Source organism: Stigmatopora nigra, chromosome 23 (genome assembly GCF_051989575.1).
Source record: "Stigmatopora nigra isolate UIUO_SnigA chromosome 23, RoL_Snig_1.1, whole genome shotgun sequence".
Lineage (NCBI taxonomy): Eukaryota > Metazoa > Chordata > Actinopteri > Syngnathiformes > Syngnathidae > Stigmatopora > Stigmatopora nigra.
The window spans coordinates 6573338-6594736 of NC_135530.1; the positions used below are offsets into that span (position 1 = coordinate 6573338).

General features: G+C 41.0%; 1 protein-coding gene across 1 annotated transcript in view; it reads right to left on the minus strand.

Moving 5' to 3' along the window:
- The window catches only part of wnt5b (wingless-type MMTV integration site family, member 5b), a 56836-nt gene that overhangs the window by 34400 nt on the left and 1037 nt on the right, over nt 1–21399 (minus strand). The window lies entirely within an intron of this gene.

The window sequence follows — 21399 nt, forward strand, 5'->3', positions numbered from 1 at the left end:
CACTACTCGGAAAAAGGCGCGCAATACAAAATCGAACTTACCAACATTTTTCGACATAAACGCAATTTGCAGACATTTTATGTATCGATGTTCATAAGTTGAATGTTCATAAGTAGGGGAGCGTCTGTATAAGGATGTTTTCTAACCTGGTGGCTCTTACAAGGCTTAAATTGGTCAAAAAGTGAGACATTTGAAGCTCACTGACTCTTGACATAGCACCCATTCATTTTCATTTAAGGTCATTTTTTCTGAATTGCTAAAAAAAAAGTCACCACCCGCCGAATCACCTCATTAGACAGCAAATTTTCCGCCCATGAGGTCTTCTACCAGAGACACAAGGTGACCTTTGACCTCAAGAAGTGGTGCCCTGCTGCAAAATATTCCCATCCTATCGCCGGTGCAACACATTTACGGGCGCATCGCAAAGGCCGACCTCACTACGGGGCTAACAGTCTACTCTGAGCTCCAATTTTCAATTTCCTAACTATTTCTTTTATGTTAGAGTTTGCGCTGGTTTCCGGCAAAATGCGCTGTCGCGATCAAAAGCGAGCGGCAGAAGAGCCTTACGCCGGCGGAACGTATCCGGCTCTCAGCGTGAGTCTATTTAAAAAGACACGCAAACGCACTCCGGCGAACGACTCCACTGACAAGATTTGGAAGCCGTACCTTCCTCGGGCTCGGTCCCCGAATTAGACAAAAGTCCCCCCGACTTTTCCCGCATGTAGGTCGCGCGGGTGGGGGGAAAGCGGCCTAATAAAAATGTGTTCATAGCGTAAAGCAGGGGTCGGGAACCTTTTTGACGAAGAGAGCCATAAAGAATTTATATTTTCAAACTATATTCCTTGAGAGTTATACTCAGAATTTAAATGTAAAAGTACATGAAAATTTTTGCATTTATTAATCATTTCACCACTTTGAAAATAAAAGAAAAAGTGCCTGAATTCTATTGAGAACATTTTGAGCTGTTGCTAATCAATGAGAATCAATGAGAGGATGCATGCAGAAGAGTCTAATGAAGAAAATGTATGATTAAAAATGTGTTAGAGATCATGTCAGCACCACAGATTCAGCATAACACTCCCATTGGTCGGTGACCGGACGTTTGGTCGCCGATCAAATGGTGACAGAGTTTACCGTTGAAACCAGCTCTCAAAATTATATTCATGAGAGAGAGAGTTTAATATCGAAGTACTTATTAATATCTAAGTAATGGTAAAAACAGTAGATATTTAGAAATTAACCTCTCTCTCATGAATCTAATTTTGAGAGCTGGTTTCAACAGTACTTAGATATGAAACAGTACTTAGATATGAAACAGTACTTAGATATGAAACAGTACTTAGATATGAAACAGTACTTAGATATGAAACAGTACTTAGATATGAAACAGTACTTAGATATGAAACAGTACTTAGATATGAAACAGTACTTAGATATGAAACAGTACTTAGATATGAAACAGTACTTAGATATGAAACAGTACTTAGATATGAAACAGTACTTAGATATGAAACAGTACTTAGATATGAAACAGTACTTAGATATGAAACAGTACTTAGATATGAAACAGTACTTAGATATGAAACAGTACTTAGATATGAAACAGTACTTAGATATGAAACAGTACTTAGATATGAAACAGTACTTAGATATGAAACAGTACTTAGATATGAAACAGTACTTAGATATGAAACAGTACTTAGATATGAAACAGTACTTAGATATGAAACAGTACTTAGATATGAAACAGTACTTAGATATGAAACAGTACTTAGATATGAAACAGTACTTAGATATGAAACAGTACTTAGATATGAAACAGTACTTAGATATGAAACAGTACTTAGACATGAAACAGTACTTATATTATGAAACAGTACTTAGATATGAAACAGTACTTAGATATGAAACAGTACTTAGATATTAAACTCTCTGATGGTTATAAGTTTGAGAGCTGGTTCAACAATAAACTCTTTGTCACCATTTGACCGGCGACCAAAAGGCTGGCGACCAAACGTCCAGTCATACCATTGATGCGTTCGGGACTTAGGTCTTTCACCAGCGATACCCATATTTTACCACACAGGTTAGCAGAGAGCCATATACACCCATCAAAAGAGCCACATACTTCTCCCGAGCCATAGGTTTCCTACCCCTGGCGTAAACGCTGCCATTTGAACTTTGTGGTGTGCGTGTGATCGCGTCACCAGCATCGTCACACTTCCTGTCGGGCGAGGGTGGTAGACTTTTACTGCTTACCATTAAAGAAGCAGTACGCCATTAAAAAAAAAGTGTGTTTGGGGGGGTTGTGCCTGGATTTCTTGACAACAAAGCGTTGAGGGGGGCATTAGCAGCGTGGTGCAACTGAGAAGCCCCAAGCACCCCCATTGCCGCACCTCCCCCACCCAAAAAAACTCGTTCTGTCTGCTGTGACGTCCGCCCGTGGCTCTCTGCGTTCCATTTTTAGCTTTCCGCTTGTTTCCATTTAATGTCATAAGCAGCTTTAATTTCTCCATCTTATTTTATATGTTTTTTTTAATTTTGTCCTTTCAATGCTGGGGATTTTTCACTCCCTCTTCCTCCTCCCTCCATTTTCTTGGAGCCGGCACCTGGTGCTGAGGTGTCACCGAGTTATAGCGGACTTTGAAGTCCCCCCTTGGCCCCTCCTGGGAACGGTAGGGGGTAAGGGGGGGTTAAGGCGGGACATTCAGCCTGTCAAGTTCTTTGGTGTGGCTTTAAATTTGATGGGAAACTTGGAAATATTTGGATTAATCTGTTCATTCGGGTGGTTTATGCTAATGAATTGAAATGTCGGGAGTGTGTTTTCCAGCATTCTATGATATTCTACTTTGGAAATGTAGTATGTAAAAGGACTGAATAACATCATGCTGTAATTCAATTCATCGTACTGCTCCTGGTCCAAAACTGCTGATAGCATATCAATCATATTCTAGTGTTAAGATGTCTATAACTTAGTTTTTTTTCCCCCTTGGCCTAGTTGGTGTTTGACATGTATCATTTTTACCACTTTACTATTTTAAATGTATATGGAAAATGACTGACTTACTGAATATTACTATAAGTCGTGACTGGAAGTTTGGCCGGTCTTTTGGTCGCCGGTCAAATGGTGACAGAGAGCTTACTGTTGAAACCAGCTCTCAAAATTATATTCATGAGAGAGTTTAATATCTAAGAGAGAGAGAGAGAGAGAGAGAGAGAGAGAGAGAGAGAGAGAGAGAGAGAGAGAGAGAGAGAGAGAGAGAGAGAGAGAGAGAGAGAGAGAGAGAGAGAGAGAGAGAGAGAGAGAGAGAGAGAGAGAGAGAGAGAGAGACAGAGACAGAGAGTTCAATATCTAAGTACTGTTTAATATCTAAGTACTGTTTAACATCTAAGTACTGTTTAACATCCAATTCCTGTTTAACATCCAAGTACTGTTTAATAACTAAGTACTGTTTAATATCTAAGTAATGTTTAATATCTAAGTACTATTTAATATCTAAGTACTGTTTAACATCAAAGTACTGATTAACATCTAAGTACTGTTTAATATCTAAGTACTCTTGAAACCAGCTCTCAAAATTATATCCATGAAAGTTTAATATCTAAATATCTACTGTTTTCAACAGAATTTAGATATCAAACAGTACTTAGATATCAAACAGTACTTAGATATCAAACAGTACTTAGATATCAAACAGTACTTAGATATCAAACAGTACTTAGATATTAAACAGTATTTGGACCATTTGACCGGCGACCAAAAGAGCAGCGACCAAAAGCGACCAAACGTCCAGCGACCAAACATTTTTGAGGCATTGGATGCGCAGAGAGTGCCACAAAACCACTCAAACTCATCTTGCGTGAAAAAAAAACAAAAACAAGTGATGCCGTTTCAGCGCCATTGAAGGCAATAGACGTCCAATCCAAAATGAATGGACGCCTATCGCCACGAATGGAAGCCATGGAGTTAACATTGCCTCGTGCGTGTGTTTCTACTTCAACCCCAATAAAGACTGCTCCAGCTAAATAAATCTTTCATTTGCAAACTATGAGGCCTTCATTTTCAATCACACAACGGGCCCTGCTGTTGAATATTTGATTGGAGGAAAAAAAAATGCAGCCGTTCCACTCATCCGAGAAGCTATATAGTACGTAGTGTGATGTTGATGTTGCCGAGCGGCGGCCCCGACGTGTCATTCAAGCGTCGACAAAGAAAAACTTTCCTCCTTTTTGCTACTTAAAATGTGTCACGCTGTTTCCCAAACGCTAGGGAGATAGTCTAAAAAAGCGAAGAAAAAAAATCCTATTGTTTTTCAGGCGCATTTTGACAGGAACTGCGAACAAAGCTTACATCTCACCCTCCATAACGTTAGACCGCTAATTGACGCTGCGAAAATAAACTGTAAAAAATGCGTCTTTGCAATGAAATCTAATGGGGTATTCCTTGTATTTTACATCTTTTTTTTATATCAGGGAAAAAACTCATTCTCCATCAAAGCAAGAGCAAATTGGGAGGTGAGAGCGTGAAAAAAAATAAAAAAAAAGTGAAGAAATAATCGTGTTTTTTTTGCAAGATTCAGAGAGAAAGATATGAAAGCACCATAGGAGGAGGGAAGAGGCTGGAGTTGAGGATGGAATACAAAGAAGTGTGTGTGTGTGTGTGTGGTGAAGGTGTATGCGCCTGCATGTATGTGTGTATTTGAGTGTGTGTAATGCAGGTGTATGTGCCTGCATGTGTGTGTGTGTCATCCCTGTGGTCCTTCTAGCTGTCTTCTCCTATTGATCAGCTCATATTGATCTAGTTTGGCACCTAAGCCTTGACACGTACATACACACAAATGCAGTGCATGGTTCACTTGATTTAACTGGGCTTCCACACATATGGGAAGGGGGGGTACACTAGGGAACATTGTTAACGCAAACACACACCAGATTGATGTATTGTCACTTTATCAGACATGGGATTCCATTTTTTTTTAGAACAATGATCCATTTAAAAGACGGTATAAGATATGGAGAGAATAAATTGGAGTTGTTGACAGTTTTTCCTTCTTTTTTTTGTATTTAACTCCACAATAGTAGTTGTGGCTATACATGATGTTAGCATAACACTGACAAGAATGCAGTGTTTTGATTTTTTTTTTTTTTTTAAGGGAGGCTTAAAATCCCCTTGGAATGGGAAACTTTGTTTATTTGTGTGAATACAGACACACACATACACACACATTGAGACAGAACCAACCTTCTGCTGCTGTCATGGCTGCGAGCTGTCAAAATCACCCTCCTCCTCCTCCTCCTCCTCCTCCTCCTCTTCCTCTCTTGCTGAGCTCGTCTATTCTGTCTATCCAGCCCCCTCTCTTTCTCTCATTCTCTCTCCATTTCTCTCCCCTTCTGCACTTTAGGGGTGTCTTTCCTCTACATGTGCACGTCTTTGCATCTCCATTCTGCTCTCACTGTCCTTTGCCATCAATTGGGATGAGCATTTACATACAAATGGGCTGGTACGGAAACAAGGAATAAATGCAGCATCCTTGCTCATGTTTACATGAAGGCCGGTGAATTTTAGCACGTTGTTTACATGTAAATGAAAAGGAATGTTTAAATCCTAAACCTAACGCCGTTTTTGACTAATGTGCATTCTCCTGCGCATGCTCAAGACTTTTTTTGTCACGCCGTCGCCTCTGTTGTGGTGTCGTTGCAACCCGACTACATGTCAAAGTGACACGGATGAACAGGATTGGACATGTTGTGCATCACGCCTGTATATTTCCGTGAAATGAAATTCATTATTTTATGAAGAGGATTTTCTTGGGAGATCTCATTTTGCTTCCCTAACTGACTTTGACAGGTTACAAGATATAAAAACTGGCACATTTAAAAAAAGAGGTGTGTAAACTTTTGTTTTTGTTGTTAAACCTGTGGTTGTGCTTACTGCAAGTTTTGCAGTAGAGCCGGTTTTTGCTATAGGCAATGTAGACAACTGCCTAGGGCACAATCTAACGAGCGCGCCTCCATATATTTATATAGATATATATATATGTATATATTTACATATCCTATATTACCAGTCGTCTATACGAGGGGTGGGCAAACTTTTTGGCCCGGGGGCCACATCGACTTTAAAAATTTGACAGATGGGCCGGGTCAGCACAAGATACGATACATATAAAAAATTGCATCCGTTAACAATACATATGAAACATAAACAGAAAAAAGAAATAAATTATTAACATACTCATCACTCATCATTCAAGTAAAAAGTATAAAGTACAAAGTAAAGTCAAAAGGAAAGTATTAATAAATATTAAAATGTCATTTAAAAAAAGATAGAGGGGCTGTAAAACACAAAAAAAAACAAATAAGAGTGGACAGAGCTACTGCCACTGGCTTCTGTGTGACGGCGCCATCTTGGGAAAAAAAACATTTGGGCAACGTCAGCGGGCCGGATTAAAACGCCTCGCAGGCCGGTTTATATATGGAAAAAACAGAAAACCAAAAACCAAAAACCACCACTGTCAGATATTAAAAAAACACAAACGCCTGAACTGAAACAATACTGTTAAAAATGCAGATGCAATCTTAGTTTACAAAATCTTCCATCATATAGCTCCTCCCCCACTGCAACCCTAAAAAATCCAAAACATCAACAATGGCTGGCTCTAGAGGTGACTGTGTAGTGAGTGCTTCATACCTGGAAGTCAATAACAATTACCGTATTTTCACGACTATAAGGCGCACTTAAGTCTTAAATTTTCTCCAAAATAGACAGTGCGCCTTATAATACAGAGCGCCTTACAATACAGTGCACCTTATATATGGAAAAATGTAATTCATTGAGGGTGCGCCTTATAATGCGGTGCGCCTTATAGTCGTGAAAATACGGAAAGTGTGTTTCCCATTTTTGTGTGTGTGTGTGTGTGTGTGTGTGTGTGTGTGTGCGTGGGGGTGTCCTGGTTCACTCCGCCTTCCTCCAAACATCATTTATTCATGTGTGTGTAGAGCCATTTGTATGTGTGCATGTACTCTTGTGAACACACTTTGCTTACATTCTCAGAGAGGTGATGGACCTTTTTTCTCTTCCATCTCCGGTGTTTTTTTTTTTTAAATGCCTGCACAAAAACATCTTTGCGCTCTTTAAAATTTTGCACGCCGGGTGTCGAAAACACTTCTCCCAAACGTGAGGGTGCGCAGCATGTGGGAAAGGCTTTAAAAATGTATATATTCCATAAGAGGGAGGAGGAAACAGAGCATGGTGAATAGCAAAATACAATCCCAGGGATGTGTGTTGTGGTGTGAGTGTGTTGTGTCAGAGAAGCTGACATCTGATCTTGCTGAGCACGGCGTTGAAGACCAGTGGATGTGTGTGGAAGTGCGTGTATGTGTGAGTCTTTTGTGGCTTGTATCTGTCCTTCTTTTGTGTGGGTGAGAAGAGGGAGTGTGATGTATACTGGGTGTGTGCGCACATCATTGCAGTTTTGGTGTTACCAGGCTTTGCGCAAACCACGAGGAGTTGACTAATCGACAACTCATAAATTAAGAAATTAACTGTTTTGATAGTCGATTGATTGTCTAGAGCAGACATGAGCAAACTACGGCCAGCGGGCCACATATGGCCCGTTAGGCATTTTAATCCGACCCGCCAACGTTGTCCAAATATATTCTTTCCCCAAGATGGCGTCATCACGCGGAAGCCAGTGGCAGTAGCTCTGTCCACTCTTATTTGTTTTTCGTGATTTACAGCCCCTCCATCTTTTTTTAAATGACAATTTAATATTTCTCAATACATTCATTTTGCTTGACTTTGTACTTTATACTTTTTACTTGAATGATGAGTGAAGAGTATGTTAATACTTTAGTCCTTTTTTGCTGTTAAGTTTTCAAATGTACTGTTAACGGATGTACTTTTTTATATGTATCGTATCTTGTGCTGACCCAGCCCATCTGTTAAATTTTTAAAGTCAACGTGGCCCCCGGGCCCAAAAGTTTGCCCACCCCTGGTCTAGAGACAAAATGATTCAATTTTTGAGCTTCTTGGTTTTCTTTTTATTTTATTTATTTATTATTATATATAAAATCTATAACAACATGAACTCACTATTAATTTTCTCTAAATTATTCAATTTATCTTCATATTTCAAAAAATAATACAATGCACTCTTTTTTTAATACTTATGTAAAAAGATTTTTTTCTCACACGTGTGCAGTTCTCAATGAAATACCTAATGACCAATCGTGACCAGATGGTTGGTCGCCAGTCTTTTGGTCGCCGGTCAAATGAACTTAGATATTAAACACTACTTGGATATTAAACTCTCTCTCGTGGATATAATTTTGAGAGCTGGCTTCAACAGTAAACTCTCTGTCACCATTCGACCGGCGACCAAACGTCCTGGCGACCAAACATCCGAGCACCTGACCAATTTGTAAAAATAATCAGTGACCAATGAATCTATCAAAAATCATTCATTTGTGGCAGCTCTAGCATACAGTAAAGAGAGAACGACATTCAAAAAAGTGACGCAAACCAAAAAAAACCCTAAATAATAGTCATTTATGTTTTAGTCCACACAAACCCAGAGAGACGAACGCACGCTTTCAGAACAAGTCATTCGTCTCCCTTGGTACTTGCGGGTATTTTATGTTTGGCGTCCTCGGTGCATGGTTCCATCGACTCACTGAAGGAGCGGCGTCATAAATATTTTATCCTCTAACGACCAAACAAGCAAAAAGCGACACAAGATGGTGTTATTTGCAGAAAGGAGGAAGCTGGCCTGCTTTGCCTGTGGTTTAAAGTCATGTGACTCAAGGGAAGAAGAACAAGACACAAGCGAAACATGGACGGACAACCTCATTGATTTTGTGCCCTAACGCTGTCCTGTCACTCCATACGTATAGCGTGAATCTGCGTGACCTACTCCCTCACCCCTTATACATGTGTAAATGCCACACTTGACACTTGTCCCCCCCCCCTCATTAGAAACACCCCTCTCCTCCCTTGATAATCCCCCATTTTAACACCCCCTCCCACACAATTCCCTCCACATGCAAGCACGCACCAGAAAATCCCCATCAAAACACAGATGATTTCATTCTCACAGGCCATTTTTTTTCCATCGTTGGCAACTCATTTGCTGCTGACATGACATGAATGCAAAAAAAATTGCTCAAGCTACGCAATAGCATTTTTTTCACTACTTTGTGTGAAGGAAGCTGTATTTTGTGTTAACCAGTTTATATTCTATGCTACTGACACCGTAACTAGCGACAATAAAACAAAGATTGCACAGAGTCGTAGTTAGTACGCACAAACTATTAGTTTATGTGCATGAAGTAGGTAGGGTCAACCCTATTTATAAAAATATACCGTATTTTCAGGACTATAAGGCGCACTTAAGTCTTAAATGTTCTCCAAAATAGACAGGGCGCCTTATAATCCAGTGTGCTTTATGTACGAAGAAAAAAATAAATTTGTGTCATTCATTGAGGGTGCACCTCCTAATGCGATGCGCCTTATAGTCGTGAAAATACGGTATATATTTTGTTTTTATTGAGTGCTGAGTCCTAGTAGCAAGCGAAAGACAGGGGAGTGGTTTCCCGTTGTGAGATTCAGCGTGGATTTCCACATTTGTACAAAAAAAATTATAATATGAAAAAAAAAATCCCCCAGAAAATATTGTGATGTAGTAAAACAGCAAAAATTGAAGCGGTGACATTCAAGGGATTACTGTACCACTAAATACTACTTCCTGCGAGCACAAGTAGTAGAACTGATACCATAAATAGCAACGACAAAACATCGATCGCACAGAGACGTAGTTGTTCACACAGACTTATGGTTTTTATGCATGAAGTACGTAGTAGCGCAAAGTACCGTATTTTCACGACTATAAGGCGCACTTAAAAGTCTTAAACTTTCTCCAAAATGGACAGTGCACCTTATAATCCAGTGCGCTTTATAATCCAGTGCGCCTTATAATACAGTGCGCCTTATATATGGAAAAAATGTCATTCATTGAGGGTGTGCCTTATAATGCGCCTTATAGTCGTGAAAATACAGTAGTGCAAAGTAGCAGTTTCCACAATGACTAATACTACAAAATACTACTTCATGTGAGCGAGTTCATACTATCTGCGAGCATACATAGTCGAACCATATGGGTCTTTTTTTAAAGTTCCACTTACAGCTCACTGCAAATAACTAGCAAGCAGAAAAGGTAGTAGTAGTAGTAGTACAGTCATTTTTTCCAGAAAGGGAGTGCATGTAAATGCAGGCCTCCCTAGTAGTAGTAGTAGTAGTAGTAGTAGTACAGTCATTTTTTCCAGAATGGGAGTGCATGTAAATGCAGGCCTCCCTTACATTTCATTCAATTCAATAGTTGGTTCACACGAAGTACTAGTTTGTATACATGAAGTAGAGCGAAGTAGCAGCTCATGTACACGACTACTACTAGGATGTACTACTTCATGTTAATACTTTGGGCGCAGTTTTTTATGTGCATGATTTATACCGGAAGCAAATGGAGCGCACCAACTTCTATCGACTCGTTCGCACAAAGTAGTAGTCCGTGTTTGTTTCATGCCTGGGGGTACCGTACCTATCCGAACAGCGAGAGGCTGACTTGGCGGACCAAAATGGATTGGACGCCGATTGCCGTCGACAAGCTCTACTTAGATCTCTTCATTGGTTGGGTGTCTAGCCAAAAATTCCCATCATTCCTCTCACATTTTCGCCTCGCCTCCTCCGTCTCTGGTGTCCACCGTTTGGAGGTCACGACTGCTTCCCGCACACCCTCTCTCAACCCCCGTGGGCTTGACCTCCCCGCTACTCCTTCCCAGCATGCCAGCGGTGGCAGGGGGCCGGCTTGAAAAACCTCCAACCCCAGCGGGATGACTGCCGCTCAGCCTGGCTGGCATGGCGGGCGGCCTGGAACATTTCCAGCACACGCACAAAAAAACACACACGCATATAGAGTATACACCAGACATGGGCAAACTACGGCCCGCGGGCCACACACGGCCCTCCAGGCTTTTTGATCGAGCCCGCCGACATTGTCCTCCCCAAAAAAAATTTAGGTTTTTTTTTTTTTGTTTTTCTCCAAGATGGTGCCGTCACGCGGAAGCCAGTGGCAGTGGTTCTGTCCACTCTTATTTGTTTTTGTGTTTTACAGCCCCTCTATCATTTTTTAAATGACATTTTCATATTTCTTAATACATTCCTTTTTACTTTACTTTGTACTTTATACTTTTTACTTTAATAATGAGTGATGAGTATGTTAATACTATAGTCTTTTTTTCTGTTTATGTTTCACATGTACTGTTCACGGATGCACTTTTTTATATGTATCGTATCTTGTGCTGACCCGGCCTATCTGTCAAAATGTTCAAGTCAATGTGGCCCCCGGGCCCAAAAGTTATCCCACCCCTGGTCTAGAGACAAACGATTCCTTTTTTGAGCTTCTTGGTGTTTTTTTATTTTATTTATCTTTTTTTCTGTTTATGTTGTACTGTTTACAGATGCACTTTTTTATATGTATCGTATGTCTGTCAAATTTGTCAATGTGGCCCCCGGGTCCCCAAAAGTTTGCCCACCCCAGATGTACACATTGAGCACCTGTACAGCGTACAGCGCATGCCACATCCACTATGCTTTTTGCCGAATACCAGCCTGTAACATCTATTTTGCAATAAAAATAGGATGCCAGATCTCATGGACAAATAATAGGCGGTCAAAAAATAGAAACATCTCCCACGGGGGAAAGAGGGAGAATGAGCGAGAGAGAAAAAAAAGAGGGATGGAGGGAAACGGAGAAAGATGGCGGGGGCCTCAGTAATTTGGTATTTCCTTTCTGGACATGGGAGGAAGGGCCATTGCCCTGGAGTGCACACACACACACACACACACACACATACACACAAAGAGCTCCTTTAATGACCCTTAAATGTGGCCTTAGGCATCGTAGCCTTAAAGGGAAAAACGACAAACATAAAGGGGAGCCGCATTCATGTTAAAGTATTCCCTCATTGGTAGATATTTTGTATTACACAATTGATTTACAGGAAACATGGTTTGCGACAATAATCCTCTTACTATTTTGGATAGTTTTGTTCAAATTAGGGGGAATAAAAGGCACCTGGATGTGCCATATTTTTGTCCTCCGTAATACATTACCGGGGTATGGGATTGGGACTCAGTATGCGCCGTGACCGGATGATTGGTCGCCCGGACGTTTGGTCGCCCGGACGTTTGGTCGCCCGGACGTTTGGTCGCCCGGACGTTTGGTCGCCCGGACGTTTGGTCGCCCGGACGTTTGGTCGCCCGGACGTTTGGTCGCCCGGACGTTTGGTCGCCCGGACGTTTGGTCGCCCGGACGTTTGGTCGCCCGGACGTTTGGTCGCCCGGACGTTTGGTCGCCCGGACGTTTGGTCGCCCGGACGTTTGGTCGCCCGGACGTTTGGTCGCCCGGACGTTTGGTCGCCCGGACGTTTGGTCGCCCGGACGTTTGGTCGCCCGGACGTTTGGTCGCCCGGACGTTTGGTCGCCCGGACGTTTGGTCGCCCGGACGTTTGGTCGCCCGGACGTTTGGTCGCCCGGACGTTTGGTCGCCCGGACGTTTGGTCGCCCGGACGTTTGGTCGCCCGGACGTTTGGTCGCCCGGACGTTTGGTCGCCCGGACGTTTGGTCGCCCGGACGTTTGGTCGCCCGGACGTTTGGTCGCCCGGACGTTTGGTCGCCCGGGCGACCCAGAAATAATTTTGAGAGCAGGTTTCAACAGTAGATATTTAGATATTTAACTCTCTCATGAATATAATTTTGAGAGCGGATTTCAACAGTAAACTGTCATGTTGTGATCAGACGTCCAGCAACCAAACGTCCGGGCGACCAAACGTCCGTGTACCAGTATGGGCAGATCGGCAAAATCCAAAATCTGATCACTTGAATTCGACTCGCAAGGTAAAATATCAGAACATCCTCAGGTAAAAATCCAGTTTTCGAGCAAGCGGAAGGAACAGTGCATCATGAACAGAAGGGACATTCCAATCATCCGTCCGCCTCAGAAAATGTAAACAAACATACAGTATGTCCTCGCCACGTGGGAGGTAGCGACGGGCTACATGCATGCAAACACAAACGCCAATGGAGGAGTTCAACTGGAGGTTAGACCTTCAGGCTGTCGGGCTCAAAGAGAGACAGAGAGAGAATTCATAAGCAGTCAGGCACACACTGCTGGGATTACTCGCCTCGTACGCGTACACACACATGCACAAACGGGGGAAAATGGAGTCCAAACAGAGAAGAACTTCTCCCTTTCTCCAAAAAACGGAGAGTTTTGGCTGATAGAGTTTCACGTGGCAAGCGTCGGTGGTCCGGTGGGAGGATTCCCACCTGCCAGGAGGAAAGGCCTAATACAGGGCTGTCCAAGTGAGTTTGCTTTGCGGGCCACATACGTGCCAAATAGAGCTCATGTGGGCGGAGTGAGTTTATTTTTGGCCAGAATTGTTCACACTATTGTCGGCGCCAGACGTCAATGGCACCATGACTGGATGTTTGGTCGCCGGTGTTTTGGTCGCCGGTCAAATGTACTTAGATATTAAACTCTCTCTCTCTTGGATATTAAACAGTACTTAGATATTAAACTCCCTCTCTCTTAGATATTAAAGAGTACTTAGATATTAAACTCTTTCTTAGATATAATACTCTCTCATGAATATAATTTTGAGAGCTGGTTTCAACAGTACTTAGATATTAAGCAGTACTTGGAATATAAACTACTTAGATATTAAAGTCTCTCTCTCTTACATATTAAACTCTCTCTTAGATATTAAACTCTCTCTTTCTTAGATATTAAAATATCTCTCTTAGATATTGAACTCTCTCTCTCTCATGAATATAATTTTGAAAGCTGGTTTCAACAGTACACTCTCTGTCACCATTTGATCGGCGACCAAAAGACCGGCGACCAAAAATACGGCGACCAAAAGACCGGCCACCAAACGTCCAGTCACGAAAGAGACATCTGTGAAATTTTCTCTCATTTTTATTATACTGCATTCATTTAAGCCCTGTTTGGTCTGGTTGTGTTTTAGTGTGTTTACGTGTTGATTTGCCGGTTGCCATCCTTCACTCAAGGTGTGTGTGTGTGTATGTGTGTGTGTGTGTGTGTGTGTGTGTGTGTGCGTCTGCCACAAGCCCCACCAGCAAAATGCAGCCAGCATGACGGAGAATGACAGGTTGATTTATGGCGAGGCTATAAGTAGAATGACTACTGCTCCAATGTGTGTGTGTGTGTGTGTGTGTGTGTGTGTGTGTGTGTGTGTGTGTGTGTGTGTGGGAGAGTAGAAACATGGTGAGAAATGGAGTGGGATGACGATAGAGTGAAGGATGCAGGAGGGAATTTGGTGATTTGTTCGTATTCCCAAGCCAAAGTTGACACGTTCGCTTTAAAATGCATTTTTTGTTGTTGTTGTTCTTGCCTTTTGTTTAGTTTTTTACATAGCAACAGAGAAAAGTGTGAATTCCAACTCAATGCTGACGTGTGGTGTTGGTGTGAGTGTGTGGCAGAGGTTCTCAGCTCCACACACCCTTCCATGACAACCTGCTGATGGAGATGCCAGTGTTATGGAAATCTTTTTTTTTGGCGGTGTGCGACTACTACACAGCGCAAATATTTTCAGGTGACGCCAGAGAAATGGGATGGAGGGAATGGGATGGAGGACAGGAGAAAGTGAGGGTGTGCAGTCTTTGATCCTGCCCCCGGTGGGAGTTAGTCTTGGCACGCCGCCATAGTAGCCCCCCCTCCACACACACACGTACACACAAGCAGGTCCAGCTCCAGGGCTTTGTTGATTATTTCTGCTGGGACGATCAAAGACCACCAGAGACCACCCGCCACCCTCCCCGCCTTGCCATTCTTCACCTGTCCCCCGTCTCTCCATCCCCATCCGAATGCCGCCTCGAGATACGCCCGAACCGACTTATGAGTTGCGTGGGTTTGATTTTGAAAAGAAATTTGAGTCGCAATTATAATTTGACCTTCTATTGAAATACCACATAAATTATTCCCACTCATTCTAACACCATCCCCATTTGACTAACTATCACGGCGCATACACCACGCGGTGCTCGGACCGTGGTGGTTTGGTTGCCGATCTTTTGGTCTCTTTTGGTCAAATGGTGACAGAGAGTTTACCAGCTCTCAAAATTATATTCACGAGAAAGAGTTTAATATCTAAGTACTGTATAATATCCAAGTACTGTTTAATATCCAAGTTCTGTTTAATATCCAAGTACTGTTTAATATCCAAGTACTGTTTAATATCCAAGTACTGTTTAATATCCAAGTACTGTTTAATATCCAAGTACTGTTTAATATCCAAGTACTGTTTAATATCCAAGTACTGTTTAATATCCAAGTACTGTTTAATATCCAAGTACTGTTTAATATCCAAGTACTGTATAATACCCAAGTTCTGTTTAATATCCAAGTACTGTTTAATATCCAAGTACTGTTTAATATCCAAGTACTGTATAATACCCAAGTACTGTATTATACCAAGTACTGTATAATACCCAAGTACTGTTTAATATCCAAGAACAGTTTAATATCCAAGAACAGTTTAATATCCAAGAACAGTTTAATATCCAAGAACAGTTTAATAACCAAGTACTGTTTACTATCCAAGAACAGTTTAATAACCAAGTACAGTTTAATATTGAAGTACTGTTTAATATCTAAGTACTGATTAATATCTAAGTGCTGTTGAAACCAGCTCTCAAAATTATATTCATTAGTTTAATGTCTAAATATCCACTGTTTTGAGCAGTACTTATATATTAAACAGTAATTAGATATTAAACTCTCTCTCTTAGATATAAAACTCTCTCTCATGAATATAATTTTGACTTGAATGATGAGTGATGAGTATGTTAATCCTTTTAGTCCTTTTTCCTGTTTATTTGTCATATGTACTGTTAAAAGATGAAGTTTTTTTTATATATATCATATCTTGTGCTGACCCGGCCCATCTGTCAGATTTTTAAAGTCAATGTGGCCCCCGGGCCCAAAAGTTTGCCCATCCCTGGACTAAAGAAAAAATACATTGTGTCCAAAATGAAGTGTCCAAAAAGCAAGATGATATCCACCGTAAGGCTCAGTGGCGAGTGCAGTAGTATCTGATTATCCGCCATTATGATGATGGGGATGATGGTCATTTAATGGAGTGCTAACATGCAGAGTCAGTGATTCGCTGGTGAAAATGACGGTTATTGTTCTGCGCCATTTACTTGAAGTATAGCGGGTGTGCGTGCGTACAGTAAACAAGAGTGATGGATGATTGTCATTTTCGGACACGGTGTCATGTCTCCTATCTGCTTTAGCGTGAGAGCGGGATGACAAATTAACCACTTGGCTGCCATTGACAACCATCCGCGTCCAATCTATTTTATAGACCGGCAGTCCAAATGTTTTGCCAGATTGGATGAGGATTTTCACTTTTTGATCTAAATCAGGGGTCGGGAAGTTTTTTGACGAAGAGAGCCATAAACAATTTATATCTTCAAACATTATTCCTTGAGAGTCATTAAGAATTTAATAGTAAAAATACATAAAAATGTGTGCATTTATTAATCATTTCACCACTTTGATAAAAAAGTGTCCGAATTTTTTTGAGAACATTTTGAGCTGTTGCTAATCAATGAGTATCAATGAGAGGATGCATGCAGAAGAATCTAATGAAGAAAATTTATTATTAAAAAAGTGCCACAGTTCCAGCCTGACGCTCCCATTGGTAGGTGCTCGGACGTTTGGTCGCCGGTCATTTGATCCCTTTAGGTCACCGGTCAAATTGTGACAGAGAGTTTACTGTTGAAACCAGCTCTCAAAATTATATTCATGAGAGAGAGTTCAATATCTAAGAGAGAGAGTTTAATATCTAAGAGAGAGAGTTTAATATCTCTGAGAGAGAGAGTTTAATATACAAGTACTGTTTCATATCTAAGTAATGTTGAAAACAGTAGATGTTTAGATATTAAACTCTCTCATGAATATAATTTTATGAGCTGGTTTCAACAGTACTTAGATATTAAACAGTACTCAGATGTTAAACTCTCTTAGATATTAAACTCTAATGAATATAATTTTGAGAGCTGGTTTCAACAGTACTTAGATTTTAAACAGTACTTAGATATTAAACAGTACTTAGATATTAAACAATACTTAGATAATAAACAGTACTTAGATATTAAAACAGTACTTAGATATTAAAACAGTACTTAGATATTAAAACAGTACTTAGATATTAAACTCTGTCTTGAATATAATTTTGAGAGCTGGTTTCAACAGTAAACTCTCTGTCACCATTTGACCGGCGACCAAAAGACTGACGAGCAAATGTCCGGCGACCAAACGCCCGGTCACGCCTTTGGTGCGTTTGGGTCTTAGGTCTCTCACCACCAATACCCATATTTTACCACACCGGTTTAGCGGAGAGCCATATACAGCCATCAAAAGAGACACATATGGCTCCCCGAGCCATACATTCCCTACCCCTCAATTCCAAATAAAAGCAAAAATATAGAACATGAAGAAATAACATAATAATAATGAAAAAATGACAGGATGACAAGCCACTTTACGGGGTACAGAGTCATATCGGTGTCAGGGAGGCGGCATACATTTTCCCAAGGTCGCGCATCTCGGGCTTTCTTAGGAGTCACCCTCCCTCCTTCCTCCCTCCCTCCTCCCCCCTTCCTCCCTCCCTTCCCGCTCGGCTACTCTCCTCCTCTGCATTCTTCGCTCATCCTCCCTTCATCCCACACATACACACATATATACACACACACATACACACACACACACACACACACACACACACACATTCTCCTGAGATGCGTCCATTGCTCTGACCTCTCTCGCTCTCTCGCTCTGGGAAGAGTTGGCAGTCTGCCCAGCTCTGGCTTTCTTCTCCTCTTTTTCTTTCCCTCCTTCTCCTTTGTATCTTTGCTCTTTGTTGGCTCAATCACTCCATCTATTGATCTATCTATTTTTCTAATCTCCTTTTGTCTCGCTTCTCCCATACACACACATCCCGCACACATCCCGCACACATCCTCCATCCCCGACTCTTTCAGGCAGCCCTTCTTCCTCTGTTGCACGTATCTGGCACGCATCCTCTTATCTCTTCATCCTCTCGCCTGTCATCGGCACACTTATCTCCTGGTCCCCTCGCCTCTTTTAAGCCCCTCCCTCGCTTCTTTGGCTTCCTCCTTCTTCTGCTCGGACGGCGTTTTCTGACGGTGTGGCAAAGGAAGCTTAGGATGCCTCTTTCTGGGCATGGTGCCCACAGAAAACTATGGGGGGAGGGGGGCAGTGTGTTTCTGGAGGATGGAGCACATTTCTGTTGAGTCACCATTGTCAAGCATTGCAACAAAAAGGGGGGTTTCATTTTTGAGAGAAAATGTTGCTTCTTTCGCAATTGAAGCTGAAAAAATTGTTGGGATAAATCTGGGAGGGCTTTGATAGATGTGCAAAAAATTGGATGGATTGGCGCTTTGGTGGGAGCAGCTGAATCACATAACGGTACTCGGACATTTGGTCGCCGGACGTTTGGTCGCCGGACGTTTGCTCGCCAGACGTTTGAAACCAGTACTTAGTGACAGTCAATGGAAGCAGCCGGTGTGTTAAATTAGTGCTCTTATTGATATTTTGATATTAGATATTTAGATGAATATAATTTTCCGAGCTAGTTTCAACAGTACTTAGATATTAAACTCTCTCTCATGAATCAACAGTAGATATTTAGATATTAAACTCTCTCATGAATATATTTTTGGGGGTTTTAAACAGTAAACTCTCTGTCACCATTTGACCGGCGACCAAACGTCCGGTCACGACATATAACAGGGGTTGGGAACCTATGGCTCGGGAGCCACATCCGGCTCTTTGCTAAACTGTGAGCTAAAATATGGAAATCGCTGGTGACAGAACTGAGATATTATATCTAAAAATGCTTTAATCTTCATTTTTTGTTTTGCAGAAGACTCTTCTGGAACGCATCCTCTCATTGATTGGCAACAGCATAAGAATCTTTTTAAAAAAATATCCATTTTTTTCCACTTTGAAATTGCTAAAATAAATTTTTGAAAAAGGCACTCGTTTACATGTATGTATTTTGACTTTTAAATTTGTAGTATGGCTCACAAGAAATAACATTGGAAAATACGAATTGTTTGTGGCCTAATTGACAATTGCCTGGTTGAAATAATTGTGTGTTTAACTGTCATTTTTATGTGAATCCACAATTTAATGGTCATTTATATTCGGATTTTACATCAAAAAATTATAATTATAATAAATAAGTATTTTAAATGTAGTACCTTACCATGAACAACAAAACTTTTTGTCACTTGAGTATAACGTTTTTTTTTATATACTAGGTCACACAAAAAGGGAGTGACTACATGTACTTTTAAATTGAAATTGGGGAATCTGATTTAATAGAGTTTCAAACCGTACCCAAGAAGTAAATTCTACTTTTAAGCAATAAAGTTAACTCATTCAACGCCATTAGAACTGGCTGGTAAATACTCACTGCCATTCCCCCTAGTCAAAATAGATTGGACATGCATCTCTGTCAATGGCAGCAAAAAGGTTGAACGCAATGGTTCAAATCATCCAATGAACATCCACAAGACCAGTTTAAGTAAAGCAGCGCCCTCTGTCAGCGAACTAGTTAACTGCAACAACAAAAACTTTCCACAGCAATAAACTAAAGTTAAGACATCCATCCTGGATTGTGTTTGCAACACTAAAACTAAAGAAAACACATTTTCAAGCATTTCTTCTTCATACAATAAAGGGTAGCATTTTCTTTCAATAAAAATGAGGGTTTCAAATATATTGATAAATCACACATTTTCGGGGGTTCCTTCCTCCATGTGTGAGTTTTTTTTATGTGCTTGTCGTAGCAAAACGTCACCAGTGGACGGCAGCGTTTCTTCTCACATTTGATTTAAATCCACGTTACTCACTTTTTTATCTTCTAGTGCAGAAATGCTCTGTAAAGGTCAACTTTTTTGGTTTGTGTTTCTGATAAAGTGGCTTTCAGTGAAGCCAGAAGGAAACAAATCTGGTCATACACACACAAATGCTATTTTCCACAGCAAAATATGTTATTTAAAGCCAGGGGTGGGCCAACTTTTGGGCCCGGGGGCCACATTGACTTTAAAAAATTGACGGATGGGACGGGTCAGCCAGCACACGATACGATACATATAAAAAAGTGCATCCGTTAACAGTACATATGAAACAAACAGAAAAAAGGGCTCAAATATTAACATCACTCATCATTAAAGTAAAAACGATAAAGTACACAGTAAAGTAAAAAGGAATGTATTAAGAAATATTCAAATGTAATTTGAAAAAAGATAGAAGGGCTGTAAAACTCGAAAAACAAATAAAATTGGACAGAGCTACTGCCAATGGATTCCACGTGACGGCGCCATTTTGGGGAAAAAAATAAAAAATAAATAAATTTTAAAAATATGGGACGTCGCCGCGCCGGATTAAAAAGCCGTATGTGGCCCGCGGGCCGTAGTTTTCCCATTACTGTTCTAAGCGCCACTTGACTTTGAAGGTCAAGGGAGGTTAAATCGGTCGTGTGGCTTGTGGCAATGACAAAACGAGCCTTTTTATAAACACAGAGACAATGTCTGCAATTATGTGCATAGTACTGCTCCCGTAAAATCCACACGCACTTGTCAGAACCTGTGCCAAAATATGCCCCACCCCGGCTGGCACCCACATGACGATAACCCAAGTAACAATATTTGACGTCCAGTCCATTTTGATGGCAGTAGTGTCAAGACATACTGGCGTACTGTGAGGTCAAAGGGCACAATGCAAATGGAATGTATGTTTCAATTTTTGATTGCATATCCCAAACTATAAATTGTGCATGAAAAGACTTTTTTTCCACACAGAGAAACATTTGGACCCCAAAATAGAAGATGGACTACACCACATAGTGAAAGGGCAGCTTGAAAACACACATATTGCACTTTACTACTGTCAAACACTTGACATATGTATAGGCACATTCCCCTCGTATAGACTAAATATAGCAAAGAGGAATTTACATTGAAAAGTAACAAGCTCATACATTAGTTTGAAACAGGGGTCGGGAACCTTTTTGACGAGCAAACTTTTGGGCCCGGGGGCCACATTGACTTCAAAAAATTTGACAGATGGGCCGGGTCAGCACAAGATACAATACATATAAAAAAAGTGCATCCGGTAACAGTACATATGAAACATAAACTGAAAAAAGGGACTCAAGTATTAACATACTCATCACCCATCATTAAAGTAAAAAGTATAAAGTACAAAGTCAAGTAAAAAGGAA